We start from the raw sequence: 19835 nt of genomic DNA on the forward strand, positions 1-19835 counted from the left end.
TGAGTTTTGCTGCCGAATAAAACGGAGTTTACTGGCCTAAAATTTGCATAACTACAAGCAGCGTGGAGAAACTGAGTGAAGCCGCTTGTGTCACAGACTAAATGTGCAGAAATGGAAGCCTGGCATGTATATAGGAACAAAGAGACATGATCTGAAGAATTATATTTTGGCTATTTCCAAAATGCATACAGGTATGCAGTTGGAGAAAGCTCATTACCTTCCACCATCAGTTACCAGCCAGTTATTCAATGATTTTGCTGTCGTGCAATGGTTAAGAAATGCAAAGCTATCTTACAAGATCATAATACAAACATCTCATGGCATACTTAACTTGTTTTGGAGGTTCTGGAGCAGTGGGTGTGACACAGTCCTCCCAACTCTTCCCTCAGTCTCCATTAATGGTGCTCATACAGTAAGATAGCGCTCCAAATAGGACAGAAGATTAAGACCTCAATACAATGTGTTTCTACTATTACACATAAAGGACGTAAAACCTGTTTGGTATTTATAGTAATACTTTATTGGAATGATTCTTGTGGTGCAAAATATCACAATTAACTTGAACCATGTCCTCAGGAGTAAGCACTGGTATCCTCTGAGTTCACCTCCAGCTTAGGAGATATTTGCGTGTAAGAAATGCTCACCCAAAAAGGATCCAGATGCACTGCACCCATTCAGAGAGAAGACTTTGCCTATTTAAAAATGCAGAAATGGAAGAATAAAGGGGGAAGAAATGGCGAAACCGGCCATTGGCTGGAGAGCGTCGTCCACAAGGCTTTGCCGCGTGAATCGCGCACAAAGTGTGTGCACCTTTGTCAGGCTTTAGAAATGTATAACCCAATGAGAACCGTAACAATTGTAATATTAACAATACTAAACAAACGAAACAAAAACATTCATCCCCTCCTCTGCACGAAGGCTGGGGGCCCCGTCATCGCAGCCTTTAGGGCCCGCACTATCCGTCAGCTATAATCAATGAAAGAACTGACACTCGTAGGACTTCATGGCACATTTCATAGGTGAAAGTTCATCAGTGAGTATCTTACAGAGCGCGGTGGACCTACAGCTGAAAGAAGAAGAAGAAAAAAAAGTGGTGCTCGTTTGATGAAACCATGGCTTCTTTTCTATGCCACTTTCACTTTGTCATCCCTTCAGTGCATTTTCAAGAATAAAGAAACACATGACAGTATACAGGACCAAAAATATTTCGGTTATTACACAGGAATACAATTTTTTTTTCATTCTTTTTTCTATTTTTCTGTATAGTTGTTATGGTGACCTTGTGGAGAACTTGCACTTTAGCGGTAACTGCTCAAGATTAGAGATCATCTCTGAATAGACGATAACTGACCCGTCTGTCTTTGTGCGGCAACAACAATCCCAATCCACAGGCCAACAATTACACCCTATCAAATCCATCATGATTAATATCACGTGAACAGAGATTAAAAAAAAAAGAGAAAATTACAAACATGATAAAAACAGAGGAGATGATAAAGGCCTCACTGTTTATCCCTGGAGGTCTTCTCTGCTCTCTTCCGCTGGTTTCTCTGCTGTTTAACAGAAGGAAGGATCGGTTTTAAGATTCATGCACTTTTTCTCGTTCTCTCTCTTTCTCTCCACCTATATATTCCTCTCTCTCTTTGATTTCTATCACTCATTCCCCTAGAACTCGGCAAATTCTTTCGCACACTTCTCGGTGAACGACACACGGATCTCTTCTTCCTCGTAGTCGTCGAAGTTGCTGGTGTCCCCGGGACCTCTGCATTTAGGCACAAATGGGGCCTCCACCTGAGAAAATGCAAAGAAGAAGAGATAATACATATATTTTATTTTTATTATTTAGTTAATATTATGTTTTTCCACATGATAGTTTACATTTGAGTATGAAATGCTACCTTCTCCATTTTTAAGAGCTCATCAACATCAATATTTTATTTCTTCATATGCATTTTTTAAATATGACAAGGATTATATCAATCCATTTGTATGTGATGCAGTTCTGTTTGAATTACAGCAATATCACACACTGAATTTGACATGTTTGCTCATCTTTGTCATAATCTGTGATTGATTAACCCTCAACATGGATCGTCAAATATGCTCCTAATTGCCTTATATAAAGTATTACATGATGCAAAACGTATTTCAAAAATACATACTGATGTATATTAATGTGAAGTAGATCACACATATTGGTAATTAGCTTTTTGTTCAAATTATGTTATTGATCATGCTAATTAATTAGATATTAACACTAATTCAGAAAGGTAAGAATGGAGTCCACCGTTCTTCATATTAATTTCACACAGTAACACAGTGTTATAGATATTAGATTATGTTAATGATATTAAATTGTAATATTACAATAAAAATAATATGATTCTTTTGACCCAATACAAAATACAACATAATTCATAATTTAGGCTTGACTTGTGATCAAATATTTTCCCAAATGCTTTACATTGAAGATTACTGAAGAAAACGAAGAGTGAAAATACGTGGTTTATTAATGTAAAGTAGTTCACAAATGTTGATATTTGCTTTAAACCGTACTCTTATTCTATTGATACTCAGACAATTATTATTTTTAAGTATGACACTAATAATAATAATGAAGTAACTTTTTAAAGTAATGCATTATAATTTTGCGTTACTCCATTAAAAAGTAACTAAATGCATTACTTAGTTTCTTTTTTTGGGAAGAAATGCATTACGTTACTTTGGCGTTACTTAGTGCCACCTGGGCTAGGCTTGCTTGTTTATTTTTAATTGCACAACTGTAAATAATAAAGCAACTGTAAAGACCCTTTCACATTAAAAGTGAAAGGCCTCTGCACTTACTCCCGGTTTCTCTCAACACGTGGACAGGAGAGCTGCCGGTCAATAAATGGGAAAGCAAAGTAACTTGTGTTGCATATTTGAAAAAGTAACTGCTGAAATATTTGATTTATCTTATAGAAAACAACTGAAGGAGATACTTTGCATGTTTGTGAAAGCTAGTTAGGCCTATGTGACCGTGCTTCTGAATAGAGAATACAGAAGGAAGTACCGGAGATGAGAGAAGCCACAGGATGGCAGTGTGAAACAGATAATGTGTGTACAACTCATTCAGATCCTAAAATGTATGTGCCTTTGTAACCTTGAGCACCCGAAATGTGATAGATAAGAGAAATTCTTTAGAAAAACAGACCAGCAGGTGTTTTCTACAATGAAAGCAAGCATTATGAAAACTGATAAACAGTTGTGGAAAAGTAATGCTGCATCAACGAGTGTTCTGTGCACTCCTTGGACAGCTTTGTTGTCTTTTTTCTCCACAATGTAACTCAAATACTTTTTTGTTCATTTTAGTACTTTAATAGTTACTTGAAAAAAGTAATCGGATTACATAACTTGCACTACTCGTAATGCTTTACCGCCAGCACTGCTAGTGATAATGAGATCCAGTATAATATGAGATACAAGCCTTACTGATAGAGCTTTGGGTGCAGAAGCACTGAATACACAGATCACGGTCAGTGTGTGTTTCTCACCCTCCGCTGGTAAATGGCTATCCAGTCAGTAGTTGAGAACCACTTGTGTCCTTTGATGTCGTTAACTCCGTTTTTAAGGTTGCCGAAGCGTTTGGTGAGGTCCACCTGCAGCAGGTTTCTCAACAGGTCCTTCAGGTCAGAGCTGAAGTGTGACGGGAATCGTACCTGGGAAAGAAACTGGGTTCAAGCCGAACTCAGCTAAACTCACATAAACCAGACAAGACTCTCAGATACTGCAGAGACACCTGACTCGTTGTCAATCTAAACGCTATTGCTTTGTCATTTCCTGGCAAAATTACCTTTCCTGAGACAATCTTTTCGTAGATCTGAATGGGCTGATCAGCAAAAAATGGAGGATAACCGGCAGCCATCTCGTACATCAGCACACCCAGAGCCCACCAGTCCACAGCCTTATTATAACCCTAAGAGAGAAAACACGTCAAAATGAGCTAAAGAGTTCAAGTGTTTCAGCAATAGAGTGAATGTCAGTTTAGCTACAACTGAGTGTATTTATGCCAAGAATCAAAAGTTTTAAATTAGCCGGTGAGAGATCAGAAAACCTCAACGCTGGCTTTGATGTAAGCACGTAATTTATGTACACCATACATTACGTGCCAAGGCTGCATTTATTTGATTTAAAATACAGTAAAAAACAGCAATATTGTAAAATATTATTACAATTTTAAGTAACTGTTTTCTATATGAATATGTTGTAAAATGTAGTTTATTTCTGTGATCAAATCTGTATTTTCAGCATCATTCCTCCAGTCTTCAGTGTCACATGATCTTTAGAAATCATTCTAATATGCTGATTTGCTGCTCGAGAAACATTTCTGATTATTATCAGTGCTGAAAGCAGCTGTGCTCTTTCAAATTTTTGAGGAAGTCATGAAACACCACCGATCAAAAGTTTGGTGCAAGTAAGAAAAGAAAGAAATTAATACCGTTATTCAGCAAGGATGCATTCATCAAAAGTGAAACTAAAGACATTTATAATGGTGCAAAAGATGTCTGTTTCAAATAAATTCTGTTCTTTAGAACTTTCTATTCATCAAAGAATCCTGAAAAATAAAATGTATCACGGTCATGTCATGTGACACTGAAGACTGGAGCAATAATGCTAAAAATTCAGCTCTGACCACAGGAATAAATAACATGTTACAATACATTCAAACAGAGAACAATGATTTTAAATTGTAATAATATTTCACAATATTCCTGTTTTCACTGTATTTCTTGATGAGCAGAATAGACTTCTTTCAAAAACATGAAAAAATCTGAATTATTCTAAACTTTAAACTGGCAGTCTCTATTTAAATATCAAATAGTGCTTATTCAGTCAAACCAAACGTGTTCAGAGTGTCTGTACAGCATGAAAAGCATCTGTCAGCTGAAAGCCAGTTGCATCATCAGACGCTTCATTAATTAGACTGGGACTGCTGTCGTCTAGCTGCGCTCACTGTAGACGCTCCTCAGGCTGTTTAGAGAAACTAGGACAGCACGGCTCACCTTGCTGAGGATGATCTCTGGGGCCAGATACTCCGGGGTGCCGCACAATGTCCACCCGCTACCCTAAACCAAACTCCGCCAACCCAAACAAAATCACCTCAAACAAAACTCCCGCATAATAAACAGTACAATATGCACAGTACAGTGCCTTGTGCCAGAAACGTTTCATGATGGTATTATCAAATTAGCCATGAGGAGGCAGTAATGGTGAGATTCTAGCGGGATGTGATTGAAAGCACATCCATGGAGCCGTTTATATCACAGACACACTTTTAGCTACAGTTGCACTGGAAATGAATGGGGCTCAGATCAGGGTATTTTTTTACCTCTTGTATGTGGCGCAGATTTGTTTTTTGAGTTACAGCAAAATCAAACTGATTCTGACATGTTTCAGACACAACGTCTGTCATCATTCGTGCTTGATTTAACCTCAACATGATTGTAAAATATTCTTCAAATTGCACTATAATAAGTATGTGACTGGAACTATAATATATAGTGAATGGAACTGTTTTACAGTCGCGTGCACGTGATGGTTACCTGTATATAGCCCTGCTGATCGATGAGGAGGTTCTCTGGTTTAAGGTCTCTGTAGATCAGGTCGAGGGCATGCAGATATTCAAATGTCAAAACTATTTGTGAAGCATAAAACCGCGCATGGGGTTCCTTCGTAAGAGAATGACAGCAAGAGAAAAAGAAAGAGAAACAAAGAATAGAGATACCATTACAAGAAAGTTGTTAAAAATAACTATTACAGCAGGGTTAAAATAACAACGGATCTAAGCAAATGTGCATTGTATAAGAGCAGAAAAATAATCAACACATTTTTTTTTTCACCATTTAACACAAAAGATACAAAACGATGAAGCTAAAAAAAACCACAGTCGCTTTGATATTTTGTTGTTATCTAATGAAACAACATTCATACATTTTTAAATGCAACTGTACATGTTGATGCTGCTAAGTGGCTTGTTTTAGGACACCAGCAAATAAATATTAAGCATTGAGTGTCTTCACACAAACGAGATGAAACCACAGTCTCACATTAAGTGCATTAACACACAGCTTTCAGGACAAGCAGCTTTGGTCTTCACTGCTGCTGAGATGGAAGCCATCTTTCGGTTCTGGTTCTTGCTTGTTTTGTATCTTGCATGTTTAGCTAGACAAAAATGAGCCAAAGAATATAAGCGCAAATATGCAGACTGCTGGGGCGACCTGTTATTATTATTACATCTCATTTCTATGTCAAGGTCTTTTATGAATAAATAAAAAAAGCATATTAATTTATCAGTTTAGTATATCAACTAAATTACATACGATGATCAAACTGTGCATTTGGAATCACAATCTTAAAAAAAAAAAAAAAAAAAAAGGTGAAGTCAGGTTTTTTCTTTCTTTCGCTTTTTTGCCACTTACACATATGCAACAAGATTCAAAAAATAAATTAATTAAAAAATAGAAGTATAAATTCTGCCTGTTTTCATTCTAAGCATTTAGTCTTTTGTAATTACAAGCCAGAAGTTCACACACATTTGACTGACTTTATGTTTAGGGATATTAAAACTGATTAATTTAAAGCCTTCTGCCTGAGAGATTGTGATATTTGTTGAATTAATTGAACCAGATAGTGAGGAAAAGCATGTCCATCATCATATATGTTAAACGTACATTTAATGAAAAGCTAATAATTAAAATAAGTCATTTTAAAATAACATCAATCAAAATAAAACACTATTATTTTATTTGTTTACTGTACATGCATGACCATTAACCAACAGAGAACTGTGAACATGCAAATCTGAATCTTAATTATTAAAATCTTTATTTTAAAATCTCAGTAAATATATTATGTGAAAGAGGTTCAGATGACAAAAAAGTTTGGGAATGTCTGCATTACATATAAATAAGAACTAACCTGAATTTGTGCACTTTACTATGTTTGAAAGACAAAAGCCTTCCAAAGCTATAGAAATACAGTACATGGTTAAATAACCTATTGAGTGATAATTCAAATAAAACGTTGTCTTTATCAGTAGTTGAAGCAATGTTGAAACACTTCCTAAACCTTAGTAACCTAAAAATCTGAGGAATTAGTGAGAATCAATGAATTATGAATAATATATTACTATTGTGTAAATAATATGCAATCATGAAATCAATAAAAAAGTAACTGTAATCTGATTAAGTGTATTTCAAAATGTAATTTAATCTAATTACTTAATTTTTTGGAATCTGGTTACGTAATTCAGATTACATGTACTCAGTTTCTACCCAGATCTGTATACTACTATATATACACATATATACTATTTGTGCTCAGTATGTTGTATGTTACCCTCTGTTTCCCTCAGGCACCAATAAAGCACATCTGGAATGTAAATATATTCACCTGAATCTGCCGATTCTACGCAGGTGTGAAAACATCTCTCCTCCCTGAACGTACTGCATCACCATGTAGAGATTAGTGTTGTCCTAAAACAAACACACGTTATTAAACGCGTCCTCTGCTTGCGGTGCATCACTCAGCTATCCATGTTTCAGACAGTATTCACCTTGAAGGAGTATTCCAGCCGCACTAAGAAGGGGAAGCTGACGGCCTGCAGTATCCGCTTCTCGTTGAGAGTGTGCTCAATCTGCTTCAGCTTCACCACCTACACAGAAACGATGAAAGGACATCATGACATCACCGTGTCTCGCTGTGATGTCACGGCTCAGGCATTAGCCCCGCCCACCTTCTGTTTGTTAAGGATCTTCATGGCGTAGTGCTGCCCGGTCTCTCGGTGTCTGACCAGCATCACGCGACCGAATGAGCCCGTGCCCAGAGTCTTCAACCGGTCGAAGTCCTCCAGACACGAGGTGTTCTGAGGGACAGAATAACCATTAAAACACATAACTACTGTTACAGCTGTCATGCTTGCTTTTCAAATTGCATTTTTTTTTTTACTAGTGATGGGTGCTATTTTTTATATTTGAGATACTATTATAGTTTTTGATAATATTTTGAATTAGTATTTTTATAGTTTCTGCTTCCATGTAAATTTTAGAAAAGTTTTAGTCATTTTGTTGTGTTTCTTTTTTTTTAGCTTTTGTTGTTGTTAAATGTCTATATAGTTTTATTTTATTTCAGTTTTAACTATTTTAGTACATCAAGTTAAACTAAATAAAAATGCTGCATTGCAAAGTAGCTGAAATAAAATAAGTTTTTTATGTCTTATTTTATTGCAGTTCACATTTCATTTATTTCAAGTAACGGAAATGTATTTTATGGTTTTAGTTTTAGTTAACTATTATAACCCTGCATTCAAAATTCAAAGAGCTTATCAAACTGAAAAAGTCACATGATTACAGTGAATGAGGCTTCTGTGGGCGTAGCAACTGAATGATTATATATCAATCTCATTTGTGTAAGAAATTGTTAAAATGTGTTTTTATTTCTACAATGTACAACTGCAGAAAACACTGGGCCTAATAAAAAAAAGTCATGAAGATGGCAATGCTGTGCATGATAACTTCAAACCTGGACAATCTCATAAACCCGATGTAGTGGTTCAGTGCTCTACATTTATGTCATTTACATCCAAATTTTATTTCATTTACACCGACCTAAACAAAGATTGTAGAACATAAACCGATCAATCGCCTATTTTCAGCCATATTTGTTAAATATAAAGTGAGTAATTCACTGCTTGATTCACTTAGGCCATGTCCACACTAACACGTTTTCGTTTGAAAACGCATCTTTTTCTCTCTGTTTTGGCCTTCCGTCCACACTGAGTCGGCGTTTTTATCAAGGAAAACTGAGCTTTTTAAAAACTCTCTCCAAAGTGGATAAATTTGAAAACGCCGTTTTCGCATTGCAGTGTGGACTGTGAAAATGGAGGCTTTTGAAAACGATGACGCAAGTTTAGTCATGTGACGCAATAGATATCCATGTTTATACTGGTATAGTGCACGTTATGTACTTTGCACTTTCACACTATTGCTATGGATGTGTTACTTTGTACACTCTTCATATCACAGTCCTGCAAAGATGAAAGCAAATTTACTTGCGATCGCGAGTTGCGTTATAGATCAGGCGTACAATTGTGAGTGTGTGCGACCTGGACGTATCAGTGAATGGCGAGTTCTTTTCGTGAATAAAATATATAAAATTTCCTGCATGAAAACCTTTCACGTCTGTTCCATGTGTATAATCTGCAGTGAGCTTTTCTGAGGCTTTATGCATGTGCAGAAAGCGAATTTAACTTTTTCTGATGTTTCTGTGTGGATGAGACGCCCTTTGAAAAAAACAGAAAAAGCTAGTAATTCACTGCTTGATTCACTTAATAATCTCAGCCTACGTTGAGATCTTGTTGACAAACGTTTATACTGCCTTAATAATCTCAGCCTACGTTGAGATCTTGTTGACAAACGTTTATACTGCATTATTTTCAATTGCTTAGTTTAGCGCGGTGAAAACAGATGTAATGTAGCAAGTATCTGGTTGCCATGACCACCTCACATGAAACAGTGATTCATTTTTCGAAGAAATTGATTCAAAGTTTCAAAAAGCTTCTTTTATCTCATCACTAATTTCCAGAGTATTTATGATCAAAAGAGTTTATGATCTCCCTGACAATTTTCAAGCGACAGCTGAAAACTCATCTCTTTCGACGCTGCTTGACTTCATCCTAAAAAAAAAAATTTGTCTTTCTCTTTATTTATTCCTTCCATTTCCAGCTTGAACTCATTTGAACAATTTGTGAAACTTGGTATGACGAGCACTTCCTGTGTCTGTTTGCCCCTTTAAGAAGAATCGCTTTATGTATTCCTCAATTGTAAATCGCTTAAAAGTGTCTGCAAAATGACTTAATGTAAATGTAATCTTCTGGGTTAGTTAAATGCTGTAAACACCACTGACCATGTAATAACTCTACTGTAATATTCAAAGGTGGAAACTCAGAGTACATCTGAGGGCACACAAACCTGGTTTAAAGGATCAGGTGACACTCATTTAATATTTCTCATGGTAAACACAATAAACCAGCTCTGAGATCTATTAAATGAAAACCCAAATCCTCACGTCTGTTTTCTCTTTCTCCACTCGAATTCGACGCGCTGCCCTCTTCTAGTCGTCTTACCTGTGCAGGATTCTCCCATTTCCTGAGGAAATCTTCTCTGGCGAAGGCCAAAAACTCTTTGACTGTGGGAAGAGACAGAAAGCACACTTAACTTCACAAGCAGCAACGTCATATCTGATCTCTAAGGCCACTAAATGATTCTGCTTGTACACAATCTACTACATGCCTGCTTTTTAGCAATCAAAAGCCATTTCATAAAGGCTGTGAAACATGGCATTATTGATGTGAAATCGCAACTAATTTGTATAAAGTAAACATTAGAATAACTTTGATATTGCTAGTAATATTTCAAGATGAACACTTACTGGACTGTAGCAGCTTAGCTTTACTCGATTATCCTTTTTTTTTCTTTTAAGAAAAATGTTCAAATGTGAGACTCTGTTTTGTTCATTTCTCAGTCAACATTGTAATAATGCATTGCATGATGTGTTTTGATCATAAAACTAAGCATTTAAATATGATCTTAATAAGACATTAGTGACAGCTGATATTTATATATTTATAAAAATATATAAATTTATGTAAGTTATACTGTTATAAAGATCTCATTACAGGCAGTCAGAATTTTATCTTAACTTTTTATACATTAAAACAAAAGCAACTGCACCAAATCACACATTTGGGCCTCTGAATAAAACTTTTTTTTTTTTTTTCTCCATATATTCTCACTATATCAGACAATATGAGCCATAATAGTTTGATGGATCGAATATGATACTGATTAAAAAAAATAAAAAAAATAAAGATTTTTTTATATTTTATCTAAAGGTTAAAAAAATTTTCCTTTAAAAAAATAGACTATTATTTCATATGTCAGGCATCACAGGGTTAAACACAATCACATGCCAAACTCAGCAGTGCACAGCGTTTCACACATCAGTGCTTTCAGTGTTTTGGGTTAACTTCATTAAACCCTCAATAACAGTGCAGTATCTCAGCTCTATTCATTTCAGAAAACAAATAATAATAAGGCAAGCAAACAGAAAGACTAATTTTAAGGGAGATTATTTTTAAAATATAATCACAAAAAACCCACAACAACACACAATGCCACAATCCACACTCCTCACGGGGGTTAAACATCTTCTGTCAAGTCACAATTAAAAATAAAATACATAACACAATTAAAATTCACAAATTCACAATGCAGCTTTACAGAAAATCATGATGTTTCACGCTTGCATTTTTAAAGAGGGTTAACACTGATTCTGCACTGCCAAAGGTATACTTTAGACAAGCCAGTCGTAAACGAAAGGATTCTTGCCTCGCTGAAGATGCATGTGTTTCATAGAGTCACAGAAACTTTCAAGCGCCAGCATTTGAAGGAATTGAGCAGTTTTTGTTCCTGTTTTGACACATTTCATACCGAAACAGGAAGGTTGGGTGGGACACATCGAAGGACTCGTCTAAGATTTATGATTTAACATGAACACCACTAGCCACTGGTTTAAATAACATCTGAGAGCCATATTCAAGAGTGCATTTTATTGGACAAAAACGATCAATAATAAATATTTTTCAAAAAAAGAAAGATTTTTTAAAAAAGTTGAACAACTATAGACTAAACCGCAAACAAAACTAAACATAACGTTATCAAAACAGAATCCTCCAAATTCAAGGAACACTGTAAATATGAAAAATTACAAAGTCATCCTGGGATTTACAGAAGTAAAGCGCGAAATCTCAAAACTTGGCAACCTGAATTCATAAACCAGGGTTAGTATGAACAGTGTGAAGCTTGGATTAGTTAATCCAGGGTTAAACAACTCCGAGTGTGTAAACCCAACCGAGGAGACACCAGCGAAGCTGTAACCATCACAGACACTGAGAAGGACACACGGTGGTCACATGTATGGTCGTTCTCAATGACAAGATTGTTAAATTGCTATATTTAGCCTTCACATTAGATCTCAGCACGTAGGTTTTGGTTCTCTTCGTTTTCTTCAGCCCTTCCACACATCTGCCCTTCCCTACAGACCCATCAGACGTCCACAAATACACCCTTTTCTATCTGCTAACCATCCTTGGCATGTTATACACACGCGCAAACCCCTCAAACGAAGCGCAGCTCGCTCTCATTAAAGCATCATCACACTGTGTGAGCCCGCGATCGCCATGACAGCATCAGCACCATCTCCGGTGAGCCTCGCGCATGCACGACCATATCCCCGAAGAGCATCTGAGCATCGCCATGATCGAAGATAAGGAGGATGACTAAACAGAATGACTGGGAAGCGTTAAAGACACCCACCGCTTTCCATCTCGTTGCCCCGTCTGGCGGCAGGCGTGTTGCCCATGACTCTGGGCCTGTCGGGCGCTGGAGAGCCGCAGGTGGGGAGGGATGCTCTCACGGTCCGTTCGTGCGACTGGCGTCCACAGATCGGCTCTGAATGTGGAAACGGGGGACGTTGACGCGTCCGATGGCTTCTCGGATAAACGGCGATCCGTTATGAATGCAGCAGCAGGATCCGCGTTTAAAGGGCGGACGGGCCGCCAGCATCAAACCGGACTCGGGCGTCCTTTCCTGGCCTGGCTCTTCGCCGCTCCTCCGCGGCCCCGCAGTCCTGTCTGTCGCCTCCCCGCGGGGGTGTTCCGTGAGCGGCGCTCGCAGGGGGAATCGCGGCGGAAAAACACGAACGCAGCTGCGCTTCCCGTGGCCATCGACACTGACTCCGCCCCCCCGGCCTGAGCCCGCCCACCGCGCCACCCCATTGGCCAGGAGGAAGAAGACGGACAGATGTGCGAATGATTGACACTTATGAAGCCGTTATGAGTTATGATTTCTCGATATCGAAACAAAACATGGCTCCAAAAAAAAGGAAACCATGGCTCCTTTTTTTCATGTTCCCAACGGACGGAGTAGATTACAATTTTACTGTGTTATAAAGTAAACATACAGTATATTATACGTGCATATTGAATATTTTCACTGTTGTTGTCCAGGAATAAAAATACTGGTTATTTAACACGTTGTCCCCAGTAGAAGGCTATTTTGTCGCTCAGTGTGGGGTCATTTATTACATTTTAAACTGGATTTCATAGGCTTTCCCCGAAACATTTGAACAGGAAAAGAAATATGAAGCGCAAAACTTTTGTTTTAAAGAAATTTAGCGAAAATGCAAAATGATAACATACAAACAAATTTCTTATTTTCATATTATTTCTTATTTTTATTAAGTCTAACTCGATCAGAGGTGTAAAATGTACTCAAAAATATACTAAGTAAAAGTACAGATGCTCAGTTAAAAGTAAAAGTATCTTGCAAAAAAAAAATACTTGAGCAAAAGTTAAAAACAAACAAAAAAGTATTAAAAAAGTAAAAGTAAAAATTACTTTTACTTTTTTTTTCAAAGTAAAAAAATATTTCTTATTTTCATTTAGTTCAATTTGATGTACCTGAAAAATAAAACACTACACAAATATTCAAATAAATACTATATTATACCATACTATACAGGTAAAATAAAATAAAAATTAAAGATATAAAAAAAATTACAAAAACTATAAAAGTATTTCAATGAAATTAAAACTTTAAAATTCTTTAACAATATAACTTGAAATTGAAAAAAAAAAAATTAATAAAGACCTAAAAAAACAATACACACTTACAATATACATTCACATACTAAAATCTATGTAAAATTAAAATCAAAATGAAAACAAAATATATTCAAAATATAAAACTATAAAAGTACGTCAGTGAAGTATTAAAACACTCCCTGCACTGTAGGCTGTGTAATAATCCTACAAAAAACTCTACATATAAAGCACAAAGACTCAACTTTTTTTAAATTTTGCATTATTTTATTTAGACGTTCTTTCTTAAGATCCATCACCTGACTCTTCTGTCATAGAAGCACGAGATGCCAGTGTGTTTGGTTCAGTTCGGTGTGTGTCCCTCGCTTCTCTGACCCATAGTGTGCATATTTCCACAGGCCCAGATCAGAGGACAGAGAATAGAGGGAGGCAAAATGAGACTGTGGGATGAGAGCAGAGGGAGGGATGGAGGGATGAAAGGAAGAGTAGTTGTCTGATGTGATGTGTGGATCAAAGGTGGAGCAGCCCAAAGTGCCATCTCTAATAGCTGTTGCTTAGCAACATCATAAAAAGACACATACAGGGCGTGTGTCCGTATAAAAGAGCCAGAAGACGGAGAGAAAACCAAAAACAAAAGTTCATATTTATTAAACCTAAGACTTTCCATGAACAAATATCACATGAAAAGAAAAAAGGCAACAGAAGAACCAACTTGGATTCAGTTTAGAACAAAACACAATCATTTCCTAAACAATCTCACATCCCAACAAAACAGAAACAGAGCTGGAATTGTAATGCGTTTCAGATATTGATCATATAGAAGCAAAATATTCCCAAAACGTTGCTTTGATTTCTGACCATAAAGGATGAATCTCACAAAAACATGTCAAGGTAACATTTAATTTTTTTTTTTTTTTTTTTGGTAAATACTATTATTCTCAGTGGTAATCCTCAACAGTAATTTAATCAACACAACCAAATTTTATTATTATATCATTATTATAAACAACTTTGCATTACAGTAATGAGAATGAGCTTGTTTTTTTTGCTTTTTTTTTATTATAGTAATGACAATTTGGGGGAAACTTTTCTGAACAATCTCAAAACGCAAAGATACTAATGCTCCTAAAATGCTTCTTTGTCTTTATGCAAAATATCAATTCTGAGAAAAGGCGAACCGAACATGTTTTTATGGGATTCACCTCACTAGTGATGTGCACCACAGAAAAACAGAAGAAAACAGTCCATGTCTGCTGGTGCTGCGGGTCCGGCCCCCTGCTGTTCAGGACAGGGAGCGCAAGACAAAGTGCCACGGCTGCCTGAGCGCTTCAGGTGTGTGTGAGATCAGTGCAGTGCCAGAGGATTGAGATGAGTGTGTGTGTGTGTCCGATCTCAACTGTAAGAACATGTAGGTGTATAAATACAAAATAACACTTTTATTACTTTATGTATGAGGTTGTTGTTGTGTTCAGGCTCTATAAGCAGTCCATAGAGTTGTCAGGCATGAGTCCAAGGGGCTGGGCTTTGCTAGGCATGGAGGTGGGCGGGAGCATGGTGTTGGGGGCGGGATCTACATTCTCCGAATCCTCCATCTTGTCCATAGTTGCTTCCCAGTTAATGTGGAAACGGGTCACGCGGGGGTTAGACGCCAAGATGTTCCTTTGCAGCTGCGAGTCGGCACAAAAAAGAAGAAAAAATTATTTTTGTTAATGCATGTCATTACAATGACATTTGTTACATTTTTTATTAATTCTGTCAATTTTAGTTATTAAAAATACAAGTGTTGATTTTAATAATGCATTCATAAATGTTGACATTAACATCAACTAAGACTAATTAATGCTTTAGAAGTATTTTCAATTGTAAATATAAACTAATGCATTTAACTAATGTTAACATGGAATCTTATCGTAAGGGGTTAACAATATTATCAGAATTATTAACATTTATTTCAATAGTCACGACACCTCTATGCTCAAAACAAACTGCTTTGTGTGTCGAATCTGAGTTTTAAATATTCAACAAGTGGTTTAAGGATCTGGAGATTCGCAACAGAATGAATGCGTGGAAATACGGGATTCTGTAGCCACACGCACAACGGCAGCGACCCAGAAACATTCAGCAGAATTAATGAATGACAAACGATACTGGACTATAAACGGCAGCCACCTGCCTCTTTGATCTGACCGGCATTACCACATTTCAAATGCAGCAGATCTGTGTTACACAAATACACTCTCAATATACAAAGTGCATAATGTCTACTGAGTGTTAATGTCCTTTCTGGCCTAAATTCAGTTTCTGTCTATTCCAACTGACCAGTTATATTTTAAATATTTAGTACTTTATTCTATCAATATTAATATCCATGTCTTCTGCTGTATAGGCCTGGGTGATAAAACGGTATCGGTATTTATCGCTGGTACACTTTCATCCATAACGACAGAAAAAATGTTCGGTATAGCGCACAATAATATCTAATATTAAATGCAATCTGTGTAATCTGCGTTTAGGCTTTTTTGTATTAAGTCAAGCATAAATACATGATGCAGTTTTGTTCATAACTGTTTATGCAACATATAAAATTATATTTGATTTATATGTGATAGTTTAGACGTTATGCAGTTTTTTATAGATAGTCGTTATTTCATTGCACTGAATAAACAATTTAATGCAGTGCATTATTTTGCTCATTGCCCTCTATTTACATTTACATTTAGTCATTTAGCAGACGCTTTTATCTAAAGCGACTTAAAAATGAGGACAATGGAAGCAATCAAAACCAACAAAAAAGCAATGATATAAGAGAGCTATAACAAGTCTCGGTTAGCTTAAACGCAGTACACGTAGCAAGGGCTTTTAAATAATATAATAAATAAAAAGAAAACAGAATAGAAAAAGAATAGAGCAAGCTAGTGTAGTGTACATATATCTGCATACATTAAAACTAAAATAATTTGTTGTTTGTTTTAATAAAATGGTTAAATTCTAAATAGAGTGATTAAATTTAAACCTTTTTTTCTTCTGCTCTTTGTTAAAAAAGTTTTTTTTTTCCCAATAATTACCAATAACTACTGATATGAAACATAATATCATGATAATTTTAGCTATATCGCCCAGCCCTAGTGCCGTACTATTAGTGAATGAAGCACAGCATGTATGTAATGTCTCACCTGTGTGTAGTTGGGCTTGACAGGTGGGTTTTCCCGTAGCTCAGGGTCTGTGTACTCATTGTTTACATAGTAACCAATGCGAATGAATTCCTGTCCCCGATAGGTGCATGTGATCAGCACTACGGTCACGCCCACCGCATCACTCTCAGGGATCAGCCCTGTGTTTGGAGCGTCCGCCTGTCAATCAAGTCAAGAGAAACGTGAATAGAATGCTGTTTCCAAGTCATCTTTGTAGCTTGCGGGTTGTAAATGTTCTTGCATCTACAAATAACCCTGTGAACTGTGTCCAGAGGACCAGTGTGCCACTTTTTCAGGAACGGAGAGGAGATGAGCACACATCTTAAAGCAATTTGTGTACTTGACTTTGAAATTTACATTTGTACTTTCTCCATTCATCTCTAGGTGGCAGTGCACTGCAATGTATTTATGAAGGTGGTATTATTTATACGGGTTAGAAATGAGATTTGCAGGAAGCTGATCATACTGCACCGAACCAGGATCATAACCCACCTGAAAGACAAACATATGTCTTCCTGCAGGAACTGGGCCGACCAGAACCGAGTCCAGGACCTGGTACTACTCCCCCCCCTCTGATCCCACGTAGATGATCTTCCACTCTAGATCTGAGAGAGAAAAAAAAAAAAACGAATAATAAACTATTCTTCTCATAACAAAAAAACAGACGTACACACACCTCATACAATAATCACAAGAGTTCACATGCTTGAAAAACTGAACATCCTTTGCATTTGTCCTTATATTTGTATTTCAAGGTTCATATTTGATTATGGGGATAAACATTTGAGGCTTCGTAGAACAAAAATGTGACAATTTCTTATCTCAACATTAACTAAAAACCTTATTTTATTTATAAATCAAAACTGCTCTTGGGTTACTTTAATAGATGTCATGACTGAACTCTGTTGCAATAATTCTACTGGGATTTTTATTGTGCCATTAACTGCAATTTTACTAAGCGTCAGTAAATTAATGGGTATAATGATTAAATAAAAATGTCCTTTTATATAGTTAGAGAAAACTGTGTGGAAACATGCCTAGGTAAAGTTTTCTTTATTCTTAGATCATGATAACTATGCAATAACTGAATAAATAAATTCTTCATAATATTTATTTATTTATTTATTGTGAGGAATGGCAAAAAAAAAAAAATTGTATTATAGCCGACATGTATAAAATAAAACGAGTAAGATTGCCAACCAATCAGAGGAACATTATTCTAGTAAATTTAGCAAACAAAATAACAGACATTTAAGATTTTTCGCTTATTTTAGTTCATTAAATAAAATAATGTCTCTAGAATAGTATTTTAAGCAAGCTCTGCCCCAAAATTGTCACAGCGCCTCCCGACACGTGACCTCACGAGAAATCTAACCAATCGGAGAGGACACAGACACATAAACACGCCCCTCTTCCGCTATCGGACTAATCAGGGAAGGAAGAGGCGGCCTCGCGCTGTCATCGAACTCCCCGCCGGCGCCAAAATATTAAGCGCGTAAACATTAACAGCTGACAATAAGACTTTTCCCGCTTAAAATCACCATAAATATTCCCGCGAGGATGTGTAAGACATAACGACATCCTAAAACGCATTTAAAGCCTTCAGTAGTAACGAGGTAACTGCAGAATACGTGCATAAAGTGTTAATTTGTGAAACCTCTCACCTTCAGGTAAGTCCTCCATACATTCAAACGTGATTTCGAATTGAAACGGGTTTCCAAAAGGACTGGGGTTATCCAGGACAGCCACGTTTAGCACCTGCACTTTAGCCATGGTGCCTCACAAGGTTTGAGCAACAGAAACCGGCCTTGTTTTTGTGGAAGAGAGCTTCTTGGAAAAAACTGTCCAGGTCACTGTAAATCTGAAGTAAATCCCGCAGAAGTGTAAAACAGGAGTCAGATGTACAAAACGATCTTCTGATGAAGCAGTAGGGTTTTCTCTGGATTTGGGTTAATTTGTACTTTTTAAACTAATCAGACGGTCGCCATACATCCATTTTATTTATTGCTGGGATATCCTGAAGAACGTGTAATTTAGTGCAGGTTTTGCGTGAACGCGGTTTTAAACAAACGAATAAAATAATCAAATTCAGTCCTTTCCACGGGATCCTGAAGGAAAAACGTCCCTAAATGCAGCAAAGACTCTGAATGACAGCAGCAAATGCGCTGGTCTTTTTCTTCTTCTTTTCAGTTTAACGGCGGTTGACATCCATATTATTGGTGCATTACCGCCCCCTTCTGTTCCGGAGTGTCCCCTTTTCCCTACTAACACTTATATGCCACTCACATAAGCCCCACACATAAACACACACACACACACACACACACACACACACACACACACACATCGTACTTTAATTATCCAGTTTGGTTAGTGCCTCTCTTTCTCCTCTCTATCACACCTCTCTTGCCACCTTTTGTTGATTATGCATTTAACCTCTGCTTTACTTAAGTACATTAAAGTGCCCCTATTATGCCATTTTTAAGGTTGCTAATATTATTTTATGAGTCTCCTAAAACAGGTTTACATGCATGCAAGGTCAAAACACATGTACATTTTCTCAGAAAATAGATTTTTATTTTATCTCATATCTAAATGATTCATAAACGACTCGTGCGAAGCAGGTGCGTTCAAGTCATGTCGGATACATCGTATTTACGAGTTAAATGCACCGTCACAAAGTTGTAATTACGAGTGGGAAACTCTGAATTTTCTTTAAGCTCCAAGTTTCCGAGTTGGGGGCGTGTCAATGAGAAACATGACAGAATCAATGGATCGATGGATGCGACGTCTGTTGTTGACGGTACTTTTTTATTTGGAATTGATAGACAAGATTGCAATATAACAATTAATACGTTTTTATGCAATACAGATTAAAGTGGCTTCATAATGATTTAAAAAAAAAAAAATTAAAAACGCAAAACACACCTGATGCAAATTCTTTG

At 36.7% G+C, this 19835-nt stretch overlaps 2 pseudogenes; both read right to left on the reverse strand.

Annotated features, from left to right (window-relative positions):
* Positions 1-497: 497 nt before the first annotated feature.
* Positions 498-13072, reverse strand: LOC109063846 (annotated as a pseudogene).
* Positions 13073-14318: 1246 nt separating this feature from the next.
* On the reverse strand, positions 14319-19114 carry LOC109063838 (annotated as a pseudogene).
* Between the last annotated feature and the right edge of the window lie 721 nt (positions 19115-19835).

This window comes from Cyprinus carpio, chromosome B1, assembly GCF_018340385.1.
Source record: "Cyprinus carpio isolate SPL01 chromosome B1, ASM1834038v1, whole genome shotgun sequence".
Lineage (NCBI taxonomy): Eukaryota > Metazoa > Chordata > Actinopteri > Cypriniformes > Cyprinidae > Cyprinus > Cyprinus carpio.